Below are 22974 nucleotides of genomic sequence, written 5' to 3'. Positions count from 1 at the left end.
TCTTGCAACGCCTCGGATATTGAGAGTCTTGTATAGCATTGGTGTGCAAAATGACGGTTATATGAAAGAAGTATATTTATTTATATTTAAAAAGACTTACCGATGAAATGTAATAATTTTAATACCAAAATTAATTGTAATAATATTGGTATACTTTTCCTCAGTACCGGATAAAGCATTAGCGGAGCCCTTAGAAAATTCTATAGAGAGGCCCTTGGTCTGCTTTGAGAATCAAGTTTTAAAAACTTTATGCCCAATATTTCTTGTGTTTGACTTTATTTGTTTTTTTTTAGGTAATTACAGGCTTTAAAGTATATTTAAAAAAATAATATTTCATCTGACTTAAAAGACACTGTTCATTATACGTTGCAGTTTTTTTGTATACTAATAATTTTTGTGCAAGTTGCTAATTGCATTTGCATTCTCTTTTGATGTTGTATTTTCTAAAGGGACGGAAAATACTAAATCCCACCCGTTTACATTTTGGAAATGAGCTTATATCTTTGGAGAGGTCTTGAGAAAAGTTTAAAATCGAGTTTGGGTTACTAGATGGTCAGGATCAAACATTTCTTATGGAGTTGCATTAGAAATGAGGTTTGTTCACTAGAAGGTGAAGCCGGTCGTCACTAGTTAATAAATAAATACGAATATTCCTTGCCTCTAAATATACACATATTAAATGGCAATTAATATTTATATCCACACTATAGAGCAATAATATATAATGTGGTATGACGGTAGTCTTACATTTCTCGACTTACACACAAACCTACACTCTCAGTATACATTTATGACGTTAGTGTCATTCCTCTCCTCGATAAGCACGGTGTCGCACGGCAAATCGACCGCTCATGTAGAAAATCTTTGTGACAGAGACTAAGGGTTGCAAAATCTACATTTATGAATAATTAATAAATTATTCGCATAAATCAAATTATTTCCAGACGTTTGGGCTCAATCATGTTATGATTCCGCCCACACTTCATTATTCGACATGACTGAGTCTGCAAAATATTATTTTGCAATTATAATCTTGAGAATCAAATGTAAAAGTGGTAAAAGCCACGACATAATTATGTTAAAATGCAACTAATAAAAAAGCACTTGTGTGGCTTTATGACAACACGATGCAAGTGAAACTTTTTTTTCTATTTAACATATTATGAGAACTTTATGAAAGTTTATATTTATCTACAATGACGTTCTATATACAAATGGACATATCATTCGCAGTCTGACAGTGGAACGGCAAAAGAGTGCTTAAAGACAATTACATTGTGTGTCAACTGTCACTGTCAATCACCGAGTCTAAGTGTGCTTTAGAAAAGTGCTCAAATACGTTAACCATCCAAAAAAGATGGTGTGACTTATCAAAAGTAAGTTTATTTTATTTATATAAGATGGTAGAAGAGTAAATAATTAGTAAAACTACATTAAATATGGTACAATTATTGACAAGTATTCACATCCCTTTCTCTCTAACTCGTCAGAATGAGACAGATAACGTGACCAGCACATAATCAAAAATGGAAATTATAGAGTCGCTAATTTTTTTAAAAGCCCAGTGAACATTGATTAGCAATTTTGTGTACAGAAATTCATTGCCGGTGAATGGCTTACAAGAACGTATAAATTACAAACTAGTGCTATTTACACGGTATTACGGAAGTATCTAGTGATAATTGCAATTTACACCGCAAATCTGTGAAATATAATATTTTTCAGTTTTCCCGTACACGAGATAATGACAGAGAATTGATGCCACTAGGTTACAAGAGAGAGATGTGAAGAATTTTACAAACCAAATAAGTCGAGTGTCATTTGCTCAAACCATTGCCTCGAGGCTGATTTATATTTCACCACTAATGGATTTAAGCATTTAAAAATTTGATGCTCAAAAAGTATGATAAAACTTCTTTGACAAATGTATTGAAACCTCTTTCGAATATTTAGTCAAATTGACGCACATACAAATTCCAATTTAGCTACATTTATAATTTGACAAAGCTATCTATCTATACAAAGATACGTTGGTGTCCGCTTACACTACATAATATACCAAAAAGATACACTGGAAAAGATGTCTGAGTCTAAAAGACAAATTTATACAATATAATTTATTTCAGGGAACTTAACATTTTAATAACCAGTTTACCGAATTATTTTATTAATTTCATAAAATAATTCGGTAAGCTCATTATATGTTACCTTAACTTATTAGATCCATACATTTTAACCCTGACGAAAAACCCTCTGTTTCGTCATGGTTTAAAGAAATACCTAACTGCTACTCTACTGATGTCACTGTCCAAATCGGGTTCTTATTTCAACATACGCAGCTTAAATAGAAAAAATGTTTACATTGCTGCCTATTGACCAATAACATTTTAAATAACTGGAGTAAACGCAGAAATGTATAGAAATGGCAGTGCAAGCTTGTTATGGTGTCATTTGTGGCATATTCCATATTACGGCTATCTTTTTTGTATGACGTGAATTGTCTATAATTATGTCTAGAGCGTCATGACGTTCTATACATAACGTCATTGCTGGAGCGTCAGTGCTTATACGAAGAGGTGGCGGATTCTACGTAGGCTGGATTTACTCATGCCAATTTTTCCTAAGGGAATTCCAATTTTTCCTTAGAAACCTGTGAGGGTTCGTAATTCAATCCTGGTTAAGTTTATGCATAGCCTTGCCCACCTCCGATTGTAGCCACCTAGATAATATCTTTTACTCTATATATACAAAGAAAGTCAAAAAAAAACTGATAGGTCGCCAATGTCAATCACTAAAAATACAATAACTTAAATACATGCAAACGTCACAAAAGTTAGTAAAAAAAAACTTTTTTAGAAATTCATGGTTTATTCAATGTGCCATTAGACAGTCACTCATTTAACCAGTGTTCTACTTTTCTCTTAAAAAGTCTTTTATTTAATCATTTTAAACTAGGTGTTTTGAACTAAGTATATATAGTTATGTATATAAACAGAATACAATTTAATAACGATCATAATTTTGAGTTTTCAATAAGAAAACTCATACTAAAATATATTATTAAACTATTCTCTAATTCTTGTTTTGTCTTGTTTAACTCAATTGAACGCTGGTCAAAAATCTGTTAAAATATAATCTATTAGAATGAGAATAGTTAATCCACTTTCAGTCATTAACATTATACATTTCCAATTATGATTAAGTAGGCTGGAACTAAAACTAAAACTACTATAGTTCTGGAACTATAGCAGTTATAACATAAAAAGCATAATAAACTTATCAAATTTTGCTATCTAACCCTTTTTGTCACAATTTAAACAACTCAAGGCTAGTCGACATGTAAACATATAAAATTCTGATTAGGTACGCGACCTACATTGTGCGGTATACCATAAAACCTTTTTAGTTCAGAGATATGGAAGTTTCAATGCTGTAGTTATACAATAGTGTATATTAACCATAGATATACTAGCGCGTAGACAAGATGACATCGCGATAATGTGTGACCATTTTTGGTACGAGGACGTTCAGTTGATGGTAATTGATACGCCCTGCCCATTACAATGCTGTTCCGCTCAGGATTTATGAAAAACACAAAAATTAGCTCGTCACCTTGAGACGTAAGATGTTAAGTCTCATTTGCCCAGTAATTTCGCTAGCTACGGCGCCCTTCAGTCCGAAACACATGTTTACACATTACTGCTCCGAAATAGGCACCGTTGTGGTATCCATAATCTAGCCGGCATCCTGTGTAAAGGAGCCTCCCACAACATTTGTCAACGTGCGTTAGCTACTAGGTATTAACCAAATTAATTGAATATTAATTCAAAATATTGTCTAACTGATAGAGTCGCATAACTTTTATATCTTGCTGTACTGCTCTTCCAATAAATCCAAAGTCTTAGACTGAGATAGACATAGACTTTACTTACGTAAAACTTAACTGAGTGCGATAAAACGCAAACTTAATTTTTACAGCTTTTTATTAGCTTCACCTGTATGTATGTTTGTTTGCAACCGACTCATTTGGGCGCGAGTTTGACCGACTTTAAACGGCCAGATTTCAATTTCGAAGACCCGATGACAATACATTAATTTGATAAAATTATTCAATTTTTCCAATTTGCAAAGTAAGTGTAACATAATAAAGTCTGAGCAAACTCTAAGTACGCCCTATACATCTGAGACTTAGATACAATATTATATAATATTTATATGAATGCTTTAAACAAGATATTTATTTATATGTTTACTTATTCTCAGTAACGCCTGAACCTTATCTCTATTGTGCCTTTGCAATAACAAGTTGTATTAAATCATATTATTTAGTATTACTAGCTGCTGACATCGACTTTGTTCGCGTGGACGCTTAAAAGTAGCAAAAATACTATGTCAGCATAAAGCGTGATAGTATGTAGCTAACCTCTTGTTGATATCGCATTCTTAGATCACTTATCCGTCTAGATAGACTGTGACAGATTTGAAATCGTCGGAAAAAATTGAGGTTGACAGTTAACCTCTATTTTGAGCAATGCACGCTTACACAAAGTGATATAAAAAACGCGAGTGTAAAACGTAGCTTCTTACGCACACTAAAGTAATAAGCCCGACCTGTTTTCATCGGTTGTCAAATTCCACAGTCGGCTAGTTCTTGTACCTACACCTAGTCTGAGGGAGGGTCGCTCCAATCCCAATCTGTAGATAGTATCGTTAAAAAATTATCATTTATTTCATACTAACCGTTTTTTGTTGAATTTCGTAACACATTTGGTTTGTACATTTTCATAAAAATAAATATATATTTAACAAAATTTCACAAAAATAATGTACCTACAGACAGAGCTTACAGAATTTTATAATAGTAGAGATATTGGCTTAGTCAAACAGTGGACGGGTTTCAGCTGACATGATGAAGGTTTTAATTGAACTACTGTTTCTGGGAATATGTTCAAAAAACATAATTCTGTACGTGTACTAGAGCGATCCAACTGCTGTAAAACAGTGAAATACATCTACCAATTCTACCAACTACATCAAAGTGCTGACATGCTATATTAAAAACTGCACCGCGCCGTAATTAATTAATATAGCACTATTTTTGCGTATAAAATAAATTTTTTCTAGCGATTCTACAAGTTGAATCTCTCTTATTTCAGTGAAAAGTTTAATTACTATCTACCTCTTTGGATGATGAAGGATTTCCAATAAGTTCTCAGTCAGGATAATTACAATGTATTTCATTGAAGTTCAGCCATAATCTGACAATATTAACACTACTGTACTGTGATATCGCAACACGTGAGCCACGTGCAAATGATCAATGTTACTCACATTTCGCTATAACCCATGCTTAATGGGCCAGTTACCAGTTGATATAACGATAGTTCCTCTAATCGCTTCATAAGACTTCGATCACGCATCGTATGTATTTAGTTTTTGACGTCGGCGAACAAATGAACTTAACATATATATGAGCAGTGTAGATTAAAATGAGTCAGTCGCTGTTCTGAGCGCACGGCCGCCATTTGTATCGCAGCGCGCGAATTCCCGCCGTAAATTTAAATTTAGAAGTATTTAAAGACATTCCATTCGTTTTTAAAGTTCAATAATGCCTAAAAAGAAATAAATTGTTCCTAATTCGAATTTCGAGTGATATTATATTTAAGTAGGACATGTGTTAATTTGTGACAGTTATAGCAAAGTTTGCCGCGTGTGATTAGCAAATTTTCACAAAATATATTCTGTGATAACGTTGTGAAACTCTAGCCAGTGTTGTAAACTTTACCGTTTCGGTTTGTTTCGTGAAATTTGATTTCGCGAAACGTTGTTACAAACTTTCTTTATGATAGGTCCATATATGAAGGTGAGTTTATCAACTATATTTTTTAACAAATTTTGAGTTTACTTCGTTGTGTTTTTCATTTAAAACCAAAAGGCATATTATATGATTGTTAATATCCATTTGGCTATGTTCCTATATACTTATGTAAGGATTCTGTAAGGGCTAAATGTTGGGTATTTCGATTTAATGATTTATAAACAAAACTAATTACAATAATAATCCTAAAAATTTGTATGTAAAAATAAACACGTAATCGATAGCATAAGAGGGTTTTTTAAAATATTTTATATTAATAATAATAATAATATTTATACAATACTCACATAACTCCGCCAATCGACTTGTATTCTGTGCCGACTGTTAATTCTGTAATACTTTAGAGTAGGGTATTTGATTGTATTTTTTTACGCTTTTCGTATGAGAAAATATTTTATTAAAATGTATTACATTAAAACTAAACTACATACATGATAAGGACGTTTAAAGATGACTTTTAATTAAAAATTATCCTTTCAATTTATAACATTCTGTTTAGGTGGCGATAATGATCAGATAATGACTAGAAAGCTTGATAAGAAGATCTAAGATTACTTACGGCCGTTCCCAATATACTATCTACAGATAGAGATAAATGACTACCTTCTACTGTCAGTAATTAGCTGTCAATAATCTGAAGCTGTCCCAATATAGCCGATAAGTCATTCCTATCGCGAGTTCACTGTTGCAATTTCCATTCAAACTTCTATCGCTGGTAAGCTTTACGTCGTCACATTGACAGACAACGTGTACGGATAAGATGAGTTACCGTCGATAAGTTTATTGGGACAGAAAAGTCAATGATAGTTACGATTTTTTATCTCAAGTGGGCCACAACCGGAGATAAACTGAATATTGGGAATTGCTGTTATACGTCTAGAATCTAGATAGACTTTGACAGCTGTGGAGATGTCGATAAAAATTGAGTTGAGCAATGCACGCACACTAATACAAAATGTCATACAAATCGCTAGTGTAAAACGTAGCTCGTCACCTTCGCACGACACGCCACAAGTTAGGATATCATCCCCACCATCTGGATGTGTGGCGGTCCTCCACAGTGCGGTTTTCAAGGAGCTTTCTTCCACGTACTACAAAGCTGTGGAATGAGCTTCCTTATGCGGTGTTTCCGCGACGATATGACATGGGTACCTTCAAAAAAAGCGCGTACACGTTCCTTAAAGGCCGGCAACGCTCCTGTGATTCCTCTGGTGTTGCAAGAGATTGTGGGCGGCGGTGATCACTTAACAACAGGTGACCCGTACGCTCGTTTGTCCTCCTATTCCATAAAAAAAAAACCTAAACCTGGCCTGTTTTTATCAGTTGTCTAACAGCAAGAGACTCTTTCTAGACGTATAAATTATCTAAGATGTCAAGGTAAGATCTCATCATAATAATTGGAGGTAACTATGATGATAAGGTATATAAAATATTAGATATAGCTATATTAAACAATCTTATCGATGCCAATCGATAATGACACCAACATAATATGATAGTCACAGTATCTTTAATATTACTATCTATAAATGCTTATAACAACTATATTTATCTTATATCTTTAAACGAGCAATTCTTGTATATATATTATATATATAATCTGAATCTCGGAACGGCTCCAATAATTTTCATTAAATTTTGTATACAGGGGATATCGGGGGCGATGAGTCGATCTAGCTAGGTGCCTATTTCTGCCGTGAAGCAATAAGGTGTAAGCATTACTGTGTTTCGGTCGGAACGGCGCCGTAGCTAGTGAATTTATTGGGCAAACGAGGCTTAAGATCTTATGTCTCAAGGAGACGAGCGCAATTGTAGTGCCGATCAGAATTTTTGAGATCTTCAAGAAGTTTGAGCGGCACTACATGGGATTGGGCAGGTTGTATTATTTACCATCAGCTGAACGTCCTGCTCGTCTCGTCCCTTAATGTCATACAAAAAAGAAACAAAAGCTGTTATGTTAGCTGATGACGGGGCGAGACAAAAATCGATGCAATAAGACAACCATAGACTAGAATCTCTGACCAAAAAAACTCAAAAGTCCAAGTTTCTTTCTTGACTATTTCCTCCTTCAAAACATAATCAATCGTTATGAAATTTCGAAAAGTAAAGGGAAGGAAATAGTCTGTATTGGACTGTTACAATTTTTCGCCTTATTGTTGTCGGACTAGTATAAATCTTAGGCTTCTGTTTACTGTATCGGCCGTTCCCAATATACTATCTACATATAGAGATAAATTACTACCTTCTACTGTCAGTAATTAGCTGTCAATAATCTGAAGCTGTCCCAATATACCCGATAAGTCATTCTTATCGCCATATATTGGGACGCGTGAATTGCAATTTCCATACTAACTTTAATCGCTGGTAAGCTATACGTCGTCCCATTGACAGACAGCGTGTACGGATTAGGTGAGTTACCGTCGATAAGTTTATTGGGACAATAAAGTCAACGATAGTTACGATTTTTATCTCAAGTAAGAGAAGGAGTGAATATTGGGGACGACCGTTAAACACTATTGCAGTATAGTAGTAGTAGCTTCCTCGTATATAATACTTATAAATACAGAACCCAGGCTATAAAGGGCGCCACATATTGCTCTGATTTATTGTCTGTGGCAGCCCTCATACATATTCGAATCCTGTGGCGCAATGAAAAAACCGGGCCTATATAGGGCTCGCAACACTTGTAATGCCTGTAGTTTTGCAAGAGAACATAGATGGTGGAATTCCTTACAATTAACTGAGCCCCACGGTCGAATGTTTGCCACAAAAAAGCACAAAAATATAGAGCTCGGCTAAGGTACGTATTTCAGTAAGCGTCTCAGTATGTTATAAACGAAGTGTGACTATTGTTGTCCCTCTTATACACAGTTATGAAGACAATATCGACTCAGTAAACGTAAATTGTAGTACCCCGCGAATACTTGTAAGCATTTAGCATTACATACATACCGGAAGACGCTGTTTTGATAACCCCCCCACAAGTTGAACCGACGATCTGGTCAAGATCGCCGGAATATTTATAAAATATATTGGATGAGGGCAGCGCAGTACCCACCGTCCTGTATATCTTTGGCAGAGGTCTTTGTCCAGCATTGGACGTCTTCCGGCTGATGATGATGATGATGCATGACATTTGACAAGATGCTACATAAGTCTCTGTTAAAAATATCTCAATAATATCTTGTTGATATCGATATTGCATTGATGTAACCTCAATGACAAGGATTTTAGAATACATTAAACATCATTTCAATTTCATTGTTATTCAACAATAGTTTAATACGAGTATGTTATGACTTCCTCAAAGTTTAAATAAGTATACTTTTTCCTTGTCATTCGTATAAAAGAGCATTAAATTTTCAGTTAAAATTCATCGTACAGCTAACTATATTAATACAAATGGGAATAATAACAAATTAGACATTTATCTGTAGGATTTCTGTTTGACGGCTACTTATGAACAAAATGTACGAGCGAGCGCGGTATATTGATAAAACCGTTCCCTCTTTGTGTAGTACAAGAGTTGATGGCTATAATTATAGTCTTAATATCATCCTTGTTCCTTTAAAAAAATAATTGCTAAAATTTGTATGCTTTTCTATGTATATTTAAACGTTAATTTATGTAGGACTAGTAAGTGAATAACCTTCTATATTATGAGTTATATACAATGGTTAATAATGGTCATTTGTAATTACAATTACGAGATAATATTATTATATTTTGTCATCCGTTACGCCTTTTTGAACACGTTCAAAACATGATGCGGGTTATTTACCAAGCGCCATGTTCGCGAGGCCAGACAGTCGTGCCGAAATATCGAGAATGGAATGCAATGAATTAATTGGAGCCTTTTTAGTGTTTCATATCATATATATATATATATATATATATATATTCCAAAGGGTAATAAACTGAAAAAATATAACAATGATTTGTTGTCCATCCGGCTTTTAATACAGAAGTATTACAGGCTGTACTTTATTTTCTTATTGAAGTAGAACAGTAGTAGAACACTTTGGTCTAAGTTTACGCCTGTAAACGAGTTTATACACATAATTTAAATTTCACCAATACAAACTAGACGCAGTTATAGTCTAAACACGTTTAAATATGTAGTTACCGCCAAATGTTTAACGTTTAACATATTCTGCCCTATTCAGCCAATGTCACGTTTAAGTAAACCATCAAGCTAGAGCATGGAATAAATACCGGTGAACATATTTGATCGCGTTGAAGAGCTGTCGTTATCGTAATAGAAACAATGACATATTATAACAACTTTGACTCTGTTCATATTTATCGATGACAGTTTTGACAGCTATTTGATACATTTTTTTTTTTTTTAAACTCAGTTTCCGTGAACGCGCTTAGATGCATGCGTGCATTGGTGAAATCTGAGATTAAATAAAACTGAGTTTTATAAAACTCTGTTTGAAGGGTCATTGGTGTAAATCGGGGCTAGTTGGTGTATTTCTAATACTGATATCACAAAGACTAATTTGTACATTCACAAGTTTGAACGTTCACCGCTTATTCAAGTTCAAAAGTCTCCCTTTGTCGAACAAAATAAAGGCAATGTTCGTAAGAAACCATTTCGTTCGACCGTTTTTGACTTACTTATCAAATCTGACTACTCCGTAAAAGTCTTTTCTTTTTTCGGGTTATTACTTGGGTAACACTGAAAATGTTTAGAACTGGCCAGTTAGAAACATTGCTAATGAAAACTTAGCAGATACGGGCAAGCATAGGCATTGGTATGAGTCAAGTTCAATAAATATTACACGAACATTTAGGCGTCGGGAAGCTTTGTACCAGATGGATTCCCCATACTTTAACCGACGATCAGAAACTACTTCGCATGGACTGGTGTCGCCAAATGTTAGATAAGTTCAACGGCGGTGACTCAAATAGGTGATGAAAGCTGGATATATTGCTATGAACCCGAAACCAAAAGACAATCAGCTTAGTGGGTTTTTCCTTTCGAGGATCGGCCAACTAAGGTAAAGAAAGGAAAGTTCTTTGGTCGGAAAGATCATTTCGTGACAGTTGTGCTAGAAGATGGAAGGACAGTTACTGCAGACTGGTATGTCAATCGCTGTTTGCCTGTTGTCTTGGAAAAACTTTGACAGCAGCTCTCTCGAAGCAGGATCCTCCTTCACCACGACAATGCTTCAGCGCACTCCGCAAAACGGACTGTTGAATATTTGACTATGGCAGGTGTTGAGATAATGAGTCATTCGCCATACAGTCCTGACCTGGCGCCCTGCGACTGAAGATGCGGCAAAAAGACCCCTATGGAAGAATGGACCCACTGCTTTTCTCAGTAGTTCCATCGAATGCGACCATGTGTACAGAGGAACGGACTTTACTTCGAAAAACATTAAAAGTATTGTGAACTTTTTACATTAAGCCGTTTTTCATTTTCTAAATATTTTCAGTGCTATCTTGTATTGGCTTTGGGACAAACTAATAATGTGGCTTTCTATTGGTAATATAAGTTTCAAAACCGGTTCAGTAGATCCAGAGATTACCCCCTTCAAACTTACAAACATTACCTCTATATAATATAAATAAAGTAAAGACTATTGACGTTGGTATTTTTTTTTGTAAAAAAAATATTTTTCATTTGATCGTAGATGGATAACCTCTGTCTCACCTTACAATTGCTAGATTGAATAAACATCCATTTTAATATCTGTTTTGGATTATCATAAAATGTTTTTATAGTTGATAACCTTCACGAAATGTTTACTGACAATAGCTTTATATAAACCAAAGTTCGTTCAAACTATCAAAATGATTTAATCAACTTATAAGTAGTAATAGATCACACAGTAATATATTATTTCATTTAATCAAGAACAGACAACTAAAACACATAGCTAATGTTAATATGTAGTTTATGATCAATTGGCTTCGATAAATGTGGACTGTATAACGTCATTCACAGCTTTGTTAAGATTTATAATGTCTATTTTGATACTAGCTGGTGACAAGTGAGCTTCACTTCACTTAAACAAGTGCATATTTTACAAATCAAAATTTAAATTCGATTTTGTTAATTACGAAATTTCTAGAAGGTCAATGATTACAATCATTATTTCGTTTTTCCCTAAGGTTTTCCCTGTTCTTGTAAATAATTGTGTCAAGGCAGAACTGTCAAACTATGTGTCAAAAAGTCCCATTGAATTATTCATAGATAAATGAATAATTTGAAATTAAAATATAGTATCTATCTCTTAAGTTGGATCAAATTTGGATCAACTTTTGCACTGTGCAAATGTTTAAAATTATTATTGCCCTGGCTGACGCAAACTGAAGAAATAGGGCCCAAATTAGGACCCTTTAGAGTTAAGCTCTGCACGTTCTAATAACTATGATATCATTGTGAAGTGAGAATATAGCATTCTGCGAATATAAAATTAATTTGGATTGCTTTGAACTATCTATGCTTCAAACAATAGCTCTTTAAAAGTAATTATGCTATTGCTATTCATAACTGATAGTATACTCCAAAGTTGGTTAAACGAAAGCGTAACGAGAGTTTGAAACCATTAATATTAACGCTTTAAAATTCTACTGTGATTCCGCTGTTATCACTTAACATTAAACATAAAGGCTTACCGACCATTCACATCTTTTTGAATACCCTGCGTAGTAAGTAGCCTTTACTAATTTAGTTATATGCCATATTACGAATCCTAGAGACAAACCGCCACCGATAACTCTGGAAAGGCTATTTGTTGATTAACGGCCGTTTTCAATAATCTATCTATCCTAAGTTTAACTTACTAGAGGTACGACAAATCTGTCCTTTTACGCTTACTTACATTTCAATAACCTATCGACATAAAGCATTGCACTATAACCCTACTGTACATAACTATGGATAGATAAGATCTTGTCATTAAACGGTGACAGCAATGTATCTGTAACGGCTGTTAAAGTGTAATAAAGTCCTACTTATACTTCGAATAACACTGTAATAAAAAGGGAAAAATAATAGATTAAAAACAAAAGACGGGTGTTATTAAATGTATTTCTGAAACAGCAAAAAGGTAGGTATGTGAAGGAAAATCAACGGTCATATCAGCGTAACTTTGTAATCAGAGCAATTAAGAGCGGACAATTACCGAGTTAATTGTAGCTTATGTAATACTTGGAATAATAATCCGAGAGTGTAAAATCGATTTCTAGTATTTATTAAGCTTTGTGATTGTTACATTAATAAAATATAGGTGCGTGTTGTGCCTGATCGGTCCTGTCACGATTCTGTAATAGAACAGTAGCGTAACTCAGCCGTACGCGTCGCCTTAAAATTTATACCTACGTCTGGGCGGAACGCTAGGGTTGGTACATATAAAAAGATTGACGACCCGGACTGCGCGGCGCAGCTAAGGCTATGGTCTCCTATTTTATGCCGTACGCGGCGTCTGGCGTTAGCGTCAACGTTCAATTCCGTGGTTTCCAACGTCTGGACGCAACGCACAGCGTTGGCAGTCAATACGTCTGGCGGGACGCAGGTGGCTCAGTCAGGTCACGTGCAGTAGTGTTTACGCGATGGATTTGGTGATATATTTGATACTAGAAGAAGAGACACAAGACGACCGTATAAGGAGAATAATAACAAAAAAAAAAAATTTTTCCAAACATTGATGCTTATAAATATTGTTTTTATGATTCTTGTCAATTTTATCATACACTGCATTATAAGATTTTACCTACAATCAACACCTCGTCTTTTCCTTTATCAATCCTCATCATTTTGTGTGACGCAAGCGACGACCTTCACGCTGCAATGGTTCGAAATGATTAGATACGCGGCGCACGGTGTTCGGATGCCGCGTACGGCGTCAACACGCCAGGGTCGACGTGTGAAAGAGACCACAACAATACATTTATATAGTAAGCATTGTGACGCAGCGTACGGCGTAAAGAGAAGTCACATACAGCGTAAAATAGGAGACCATAGCCTAATTTAACTCGGACAGCGACCAGTCTCGGTGGCGTACGACATTCATTAGTTTTGTCTTCCCAAGATTGCTTGGCGGGCTTATAAATCACGTGTATGTGTGTGTGCGTTGATTCGAGCGCTTTAGTATGATGTAAAATTTAATTAAACGTAGATCTATATTTCTTGCCACTTCTTTCATTAAAGCTCAACTTTTCCATAGTAGTTAAATCTCTGACGTGTATATGTGTCATTTTGACCTAAGGTTTATAATGATTTATATTTTCTTTTCATAATGTAAGTTAAGTACATTAAAAAAAAAATCTAAAAATGGCGGATTTTATATGAAATTACAGAATTACAGTTAGCATAAAAGATATACTAGTAGCTTTCGTATGCTATTGCGCTCTGCGATAGACTTAAGTATAATTTATTTTAATATTTAATTGCAATCCAAAAATGGCGAAAGAATTTGTTCACTGCACATGCACCCCCTCCACCTCTTCCCACTTGTGTCGCCTATTTATCGCGAATTTGTTCTACTTATAAGTTTCGTGTTTGTTCTATGTATGGAAGAGGTCAGCGCAGGACCGATTATCGTGGAGATCTTTAGGGGAGGCCTTTTTTCAGCAGTGGACGTCTTCCGACTGAAATGATGATGATGGCATAATATTTATCTGTTACTTCAGCTGAAACTTAATTTGTTTCATTGTTTTAGGTAATTTTTTTATGAAGCAGCAAACTTACTAACCATTTACTTTCGTAAATAATACACTTAGTATATACTAGCGTATAGATGACGTGACCGTTTAATGGTCAAATCAAATCAAATCACTTTATTCATGTATGTCAAGGACATGACACTCGTGAATGTTTTCTTTTCTTTTTATATTGAACGCCACTTCGCAAAAGGTTGGGCTTTAATGAGAAGAAGTGAAAAGATTGTAGTGAAATAGTGAATTGATCTTTAATTCAACTTTTACAGCTTAATTGTTGTACAAAAACCAACTACATTATACACCTCCGGCGGAGGTCGTGGGCTCGAATCCCGCATCGTTAAAAAAATTTTGTTTTTCAAATTTTATTTGTATATTAATCCTAGAAGTGAGGGTTATCACGTTAAAAACATTACATATTGTTTAGAACTACATTATTTGTAAAGGGACGCAACAAAAATACTCAAACTAAAATACTTAAAAGTAATGCCTTACATGAGTAAGTTGAAAAAGTAAATATAAATTAATACCTTAAAATTTCAGTTATTGAGTCCAGTAGATGCATGAATTATTATAAAACATATACCACTCGTTGCAGAAAGCATATCCCGCTTATATAACATGCGATCTTTGACTGACCAAAATGAAAAAGAAAGTGACGATATTATATTTAATGAAACATTAACTTTATAGATGCTTTCTGCAATTAGCAGATAATAAGTAAAATTTTAAAAACATGAAGCAGAGGTGCTGGTGACAGGATAATCCTGCCAATAAATGTATGCATTAGCTAGTGTTTAAATATTCAAAATATTAATGAGCTAATTTCCCTCGTTGATTTAAAACTGTTACTCAAAATTATTTTCAAAAACAATCAATATCACAATTATCTGTGGCTCGCTGGCTGGCATTAGCGCGACGGTATGTTGTTTAAAAATTCTTAAACATATAAATAGCTTAGCTAACTTTTCCTCTTACAGATGGTGAAAAACGCACTTCTTAAACTTGAGTAAAGCCGAAGTATCTTTCGGTTTACAATAATTACTCTGTGCCATTATCAACTGTAGGTATACTCTGTGGATGGTGCCACAATCTGAGAGTTGAACAAGCTATGCAAAGATTTACGATTAATGCGTCACTCGGACGATTGGCTCAGTTGGTAAGAACGCTCGTACCCGTGAGACGCGGATTCGAGTCCCGTATCGTCAATGAATTCGAATATGCCGTACTTAGTAAAACAATATTTTAACCTTTGACCTTGATAAAAACCAACCGTTCTAAAACGTTTCCTTCACCAAAGTCATTTGAAAAACATCGAACGAATAAATCACGGTTTGAAGTAATGTTTGATTCATGATTCCCAGCATCATAAGTGACTTAGGCTGCGATTTCTAGAACGTACGTAGACTTTGCTCAGACTTTACTTGCGTAAATCTTAGCTGAGTGTAATAAAATGAACTTGACTTTTGCATTGGGCTGTCTTAGCTTCAGCAAAACATAATTCAGCTGTCAATGACTATAAAAACTAAATAAAAGATTATGCTAAGCTGACATTAAGCTAAGTTTTATGTAAGTAAAGTCTGAGCAAATCTAGGTACGCTAGATATAATGCTTAAAATAGACCTTATCATTATTGTGAAATTATTTATAGCGTCTTGTACAATCACATTGTAAATTTAGAAATATTAATAGACAGAGTCTGAACTGCACTCAGTGGGGTCAAAAGTCATCATCTATGCAAAACATTAAATGACAGAAACTCCCACAGATTCAAATTCTTATTAATTAATTATTTATTCAAAATAGGATGTGACATCTCTTATTGAAAGTCAAAAAAAATCTATCACCCATTCCAATGACAACATGTTTGCAAAGTAATATTGTACAATTGAACTTATTTAATAGCCTGAGTGCGGTCGCTCCATTTCCAATCTGCGGTATCATTAAGAAAGTCATTTATGTTATAGTAATCTTTACCACACAAACGTTTTTTATTAATTCTTTTGAATAACGTATGATACTTTTGTTTTGAACATTTTCTGGGATCTCGTTGTAAAAGCATATACATCGCCCCACAAAAGACTTACTAACTCGACTAAGCCGAGTAGTAGGCATTACAAGTTTATGTCTGTTCCTGGTGTTAACATTATGGTTATGACAGTTTCTAGCAAATTCACTTATGTGCCTATGAATATACATTACATGATCAAGAATATATTGAGAAGCACCAGTCGAGAAGTTAATTTCTTTGAATTTGCTATCAATGATTCCTTAAACACTATTGTTATAAAGTGTTTAACTAAGATGTCTGGTTTTTCTGTCAAAAGAGTTTTATACACAGATTTATAACAATTAACCTATGTACGTATATTTCTTAGATAACATATACGTCTAGATTTAGCCTCTTGGTGTTAGGCAACGCATGAAAGCAGGCCAGGTTATGTAAGATTTGTATTATTGTGAGTGCGTTGCTGAAAATAGAGGTTACTGTTCGCTGCTATTTTTTTTTGACGTGTTCACATCTGTCACAGTCCTAGAATATAATCGTATAAATTAACTAAGGTTTATTTAATATAAATAATTTTCGAAAGTGTCAAATACATTAATTGTCATTGTCAAGGTCATGTGAGGGACAATGCAAGGACAAAAAACAAGGCTATCTGCATTTTATTTGTACTCGAAAAGACATTAGCACGTAGTTCATTGACCCTTTAATTTTATTTGTTCCAAATTTTATTTACGAAATCCTAAAAATGGTTAAGTAGATTTCACCTAGAAACATTTTAAGGTGTTATTTTAGTGAAACATAACTACGCATCAACTAACTTTAGCAATAACAAACATGTTAAAGTACCAGTTAAGCAAAACATGACGTGTTTCACCATTTGACAATTTTTACATGACGTCATAACTTTAACTGTTAACCGTAACCGTCCAATCTTGGCCCGTCAAAGATATTGTTAATGTTAAATAGCTAAATAGCGACTTGTCAAATAAATATTCGATATTGATTTGATATTTCACTTTTTAACTTATTGTACTTTTTTATGCCAAGGAATACGATGGTGCAACACATTCCGAAGTCTGTGTTAAAGTCAGCGCTAATGTTAACCCACTCACTTATTGCGAGTATTTTTATTTAAAACTCATAGAACTACAGCGTCGTATAAAACAATAGAGACGCGATAATAATGGTTGACCTTGCCTTATTTAGCGCGGAGTGTCGGGTTACACAGTGACAATCTATTAAAATATTTATGGTAATTGTCAACAAAATGTACCAAACACTATCATTATATCATTCTATTCATGAACTCATATCTAAGGTTTGTTTACAGCGGAAAATAACGCTATTTTTCTGATATATGCGACCTTCGGTACATTCTAAGATCAGGTTTATATAATAATTGCAACATCCATTGAAGTACAATAAGTCTGAAGGAAACTCTGTCTACGAGTCTATTAGGCCGAGTTTTCATTCAGTTGTGTTCCAACTGCGCTTTGAATACAACTCCAAGCAATGACAATGTGTTCACCTAAAAACTGTTGAAACAACAGCGTATCCAAACTTAAAAAGGATGGACTGTCATACTTTAGGTAAATTAATAAAATTATTTGACTAACTTGACGTTTTAAATCATTTCACAAAATAATTATATTTCAAATGCTAAAACATGATGTTCTTGACTCGTGTTCGCGTCCGAGCTTCAAATGAGCGTACACATGACTTTGAACTTTACTGCCACGAATTAAGGTGTTAATTTAAATGAATGTTTCAATGTTCAGACATTTTCGACGATCCTTTTATTTGGCGATTGGGAGAATAGTTGTTTATTGTACGTCATTGGCTGAACTTGTTGAACCGGTGACTCTCACCACGGAGTTTTCATTTTGCAAATTCTTATTTTCGTTTACTGGATGCTTTGTAAGGTCAGTAACGCTCTGGTGTTGCAAGATCACTTATCCATCTATCTATCTATCTATTAAGCCCTTTTATTCTGAGTTAGAGTATGTCTCTTAACTCAGTGTGCCACTTGGCAAAGGCCTCCTCCAGCTCTTTCCATTGGATTCTATCGTGGGCCAGTGTCTGCTCCAGTTCGGGCACGCTGTGAGTTTGAGTCCATCCTGCCATCTTGTTCGAGGTACTCTGGCTCCGTTTGCAACTTCTTGGATCATGGATCACTTATAATAACGTAACATAATGTTAACGCCAGAAAAAACAAATAATTGTCATATAATACTCGGTTAAGTCTTAAGACTTGTTGGGAGATATATATTAATATGCTTATATACAAACATTAACAAATGTGTTATGAAATTCAAAAGAATTGTGAAAAAACGTTTATGCATTAGGTAACTATCTTTCTTAATGATATAACAGTTAAAATTCGAGCGAACGCCTTTAGGCTATTTCAATAATACATTGCATTACAACGAAATAAAAAAAGAAGCCCTCTGTGGTTCTTGTGCCCGTTAGCAGATTTGAGGCATAAACTTCCGATTGAGTGTTTGATTTTTAAAATTTTTAAGCAAAATTTAATTTAATTAATCCCAGAAGTAAGGGATATCACTTTAGAAGTGACAAATTGTAAAAGAACGGACAGCGGAGTCCCCTTAGTTACCTTTCGGATACGTAGCCCATAAAATCAATTATGTGGTTTTATGAAACCAATGTGCAAGTAAAACTATTTTGAAGTGAAAACTTCTTTATCCGCGTAGGACACGTTTTAGTAATAAACAAATATAAAATATATATAAATATGTTATAAAGATACACACTTTTGGATGGGTGAAATCTCGTGAATTCGCGTCACATGCTTAAAGCAGTATATCTGTGGCTATACAGCTGACGTATTGTGTAACATTAGTGCTGGCAGTTCAATGTGTATATTATATTGTGCATGGTTGAAATAGTGTTTCTGTTTGATTAATATATTATTGATAATAAATTTAAATATAAATGGAAATTAATAATATAATTGTTTTTAAGGTTCTACGTTTTCACTTCTATCAGCAGTCTCTACAACTACCAATTATTATTTTATAAAATATCAGCATAATAATCGACAAAGAAACAAACATAAAAATATTATACTTTACTTATTTAAGCAAAATAAATATTATTTAAGAAAAAGGCCTTTGTCACACCCGAGAACCAGAGCTTAAATCTGGTGCTTTTCACGACTCGAGAAATCTAACTTGAAAGTAGTTGAATCAATTTCATCCCTAATCCACGGCCGGTTGTAATACGACATAGGATAGATGGACAAAAATTTTACTAATCAATGTAATAGTTTTTTTTTGTGACAATAAAGCAAGAGACGATGAGGATAATGGTAATCGATACGCCTGCTAATTACTACGGAGTGCCGCTCAGGATTCTGGAAAAATCTAAAATTCTGATCGTCACTTTCAGACATATAATAATAATAATACTGACACACCTTTACACAAATTATCTTGCCCTAAACTAGGCATAGCCTCTACTATGGGTACAATATAACGATATATTTAATAAAATATACTTACTTAAACATACATAAATACATATAAACATCCATGACTCGGAAACAAACATCCATATTCATCATATAAGTGATTGCACCCACCGGGATTCGAACCCGGGACCTCTAGCTTAGGAGTCAGGGTCACTAACCATTCGGCTATATGGGTCGTCAACATAAGATGTTGAGTCTAATTTTCCCTATTTTACCTACGGCGCCCTTCAGACCTAAACAGAATAATGCTTACACATTAGTCATAATCTACCCGGTATCCTGTGCAAAGGAGCCCACTAGTAAAATATATACATTCTTCTTAGAATGCAAACAAGCAATCACTTCTATATTTAACATACACGTGTAACTGATTAATTACTTCCTTCGTAACAAACAATCACAAGAACAAATGAATATAAAACTTCAGCAAAAAAAATATGATGACTTAAAAACAGTGGCTCAGGTGATATTCAAACTTGCTTATAAACTGTTGCTAGCGAGTTACGATATTACTTAGAGTATCAAACGGATGGAAACGGCAATTGGATAGAAAAACGAATAATCGCACGCGATTGAACGGAGAAACATTCTCGGCGGATCCATTTATATACATGAATCTTAATAACCATAAAATAATTTAAATAGTTATTTTGTTGCAAAAAATTTGATCCATATAGATTTTATGTATTTCTCGTTCAATTTAAGCATGCGACAATTATCACAGTAACAGAAATTCACAAAATTTTAAGTTTTGTCAATTTTCGCTTAACAAAACCCATACCCCGCGGAGAACGCGTCATGGCGCAATAGTAACACGCGCGGAACGTAAGCGAAAGTGTGGGTATAACTGTTGTATTATATTGATTTATTTATGTAACTTGCCCTTTTCTTCTTTAAATAATAGACAATTGATTTAAAATTAGTGCCTGTGAGGTTATTACTCGTGCTCTTTTAAACAAATGGTGTCTCCTTTGTATAAATTACTCTAGGTAATTGCATCCTAAAGCAAGAACTATTCGCATACACTGTATTATTGTATGTATTGTTCAAAATAGCGACAACCTTACCTGACAAGTCAATTTAAGTAGGCCGAAAATAATAATAAAATACGTATAAATAGGTATTAGTTGGCACTTAATACATTTTTACAAGCTGTTATTGAACAGGCTTTGCTAGTATGGTTCAGATCTTCGTCAAATCATTTTAAACGATAAAAATGTCTCTATTCCTAATGTATAAGGTTAATTTTAGATAACAATGAAATCAAATTCCAGTAGGACACTGAAAAAATAAATTAGGATTCTATGTCTCGATTCTAATATTAACAAATAGCTAAAAACTAATATTTTTAGCTATTTTAGAGGTTGGTAAAAACAAATAATATCTGTCACACCAATTTTTAGCACTATAGTTGCACAGACGCCGCGTTGGGTCTTGGCACGCACCAAATCAAACATTGTAAGCCTCTGATGTTCAATTCAAGTCAAAATCAAAGTCAAAGTCAAACTCAATAAATTTTATCAAATTAGCATTAAATTAATCCCTGTTGAATCGTCACTATAAATATTTCTTTTAAATTACTGAATCTACCATAATAATTATGTTCGGAAAAAGTAGAGTTCTTGAGAAGAACATACGAAAAACTCACGGCCACTCTTTTCAATAAAATATAGTATTTTACAATCTCTGTAATACACATAACAAATTAGTTTGTAAGGTGCTGCGTCTAATATATGAATCATGTTTAAATAATATCTTATATTACGTAAAAAGTAGTAAATAATAAACTATATATAGTTATATTTATAAATTATCATATATTGGATGATATGAATATGATAGTCCTGATTACTGTCATAATTAACAATCGATAAATCGAAAGTGGATAAAAATCTTATAATCTTTTACTCTTGTGGTTACAAAGACCATACAAGTATATTAATTAAAGGTTTCAATGATAAATATTTAATAAAATAAGAACTCTATTATACAAATTACATATTATTGAAATTGTACTTCTTTTGGCGCGTCAGGGAAAAGTTATCAGAGCGAATTTATACCATGCGCGCGCACACCGTCACGACAATTCGACACCCTGACGCTAACTGGTCAACTAGACCATTTGTATCATACTCCACCTACCAAGCCTCTTGTTCAAAGCTAAGCAAGGTAAATTCAAACATTTAATATCGAATCTTCTATATAATTGATCTTTAGATGTAACTTTACTGAAATGGAACGATTAAAAGCTTTTTTTTTTTCTAAAATTGTACTTACGCCATTGGTCACCAAGAGCTGCTGAAATCCGCGTTCTGTTGGTATCATGACAATGCAGCTAGATGCTGACTCAGCTACTTTGAAGAATGACTGCTGCACAATTCTTTTGATTCTTTTATCTTTTGAAAATATCTTCAATTTTGTATATATAGTTATGTGTGATTTGTTTTTGTTAGTAATAAAACTGTACTGTCTATTTGACAGTGTTTTTTTTTAAAGTGAAGTGAAGTTCCCTCAGAGTGTTTGTAAAACCCAATATAACTATCGTGACACTAATGACACTGGTAATTAGCATCCTTGCTTACAACAACACTCTGCGAAACATCATAAAAAAATTGTAACATTCCTTGAAACTGTTCCGCAGAGCTCACCTTACCTTGACAAGCGTCCAAAGGTCAAGAAATTTTAATTTTCGAACGAAAAACATAAATATTTTTTCCGCAATTATTACGCTTTAATCATCGGCTGGGATTGTTCGAAGTGAATAAAGCGAACAACCGGTCAGGTAGGAGTTGAATTGAAGCACCGAGTTCCGTATAATATTTGTTTAAATTTAGTCGCCATGCAAGGCTTGAAACCTGTTTGATATGTAGCGGTTTTATGACAATAAGGGACGAGACGAGCAGGATGTTCAGCTGATAGTATTTG

At 34.1% G+C, this 22974-nt stretch overlaps 1 protein-coding gene across 2 annotated transcripts in view; it reads left to right on the top strand.

Moving 5' to 3' along the window:
- Positions 1-5509: 5509 nt before the first annotated feature.
- The window catches only part of LOC126979213 (G protein-activated inward rectifier potassium channel 3-like), a 73678-nt gene continuing 56213 nt past the window's right edge, over positions 5510-22974 (top strand). For both annotated transcript variants that reach the window (XM_050828471.1, XM_050828470.1), the window contains exon 1: positions 5510-5863. The gene's annotated coding sequence lies outside the window, so the exon portion shown is untranslated. The remainder of the gene's footprint in view (positions 5864-22974) is intronic.

This window comes from Leptidea sinapis, chromosome Z (assembly GCF_905404315.1).
Source record: "Leptidea sinapis chromosome Z, ilLepSina1.1, whole genome shotgun sequence".
NCBI lineage: Eukaryota > Metazoa > Arthropoda > Insecta > Lepidoptera > Pieridae > Leptidea > Leptidea sinapis.
This window is presented reverse-complemented; position numbering and strand designations above follow the sequence as displayed.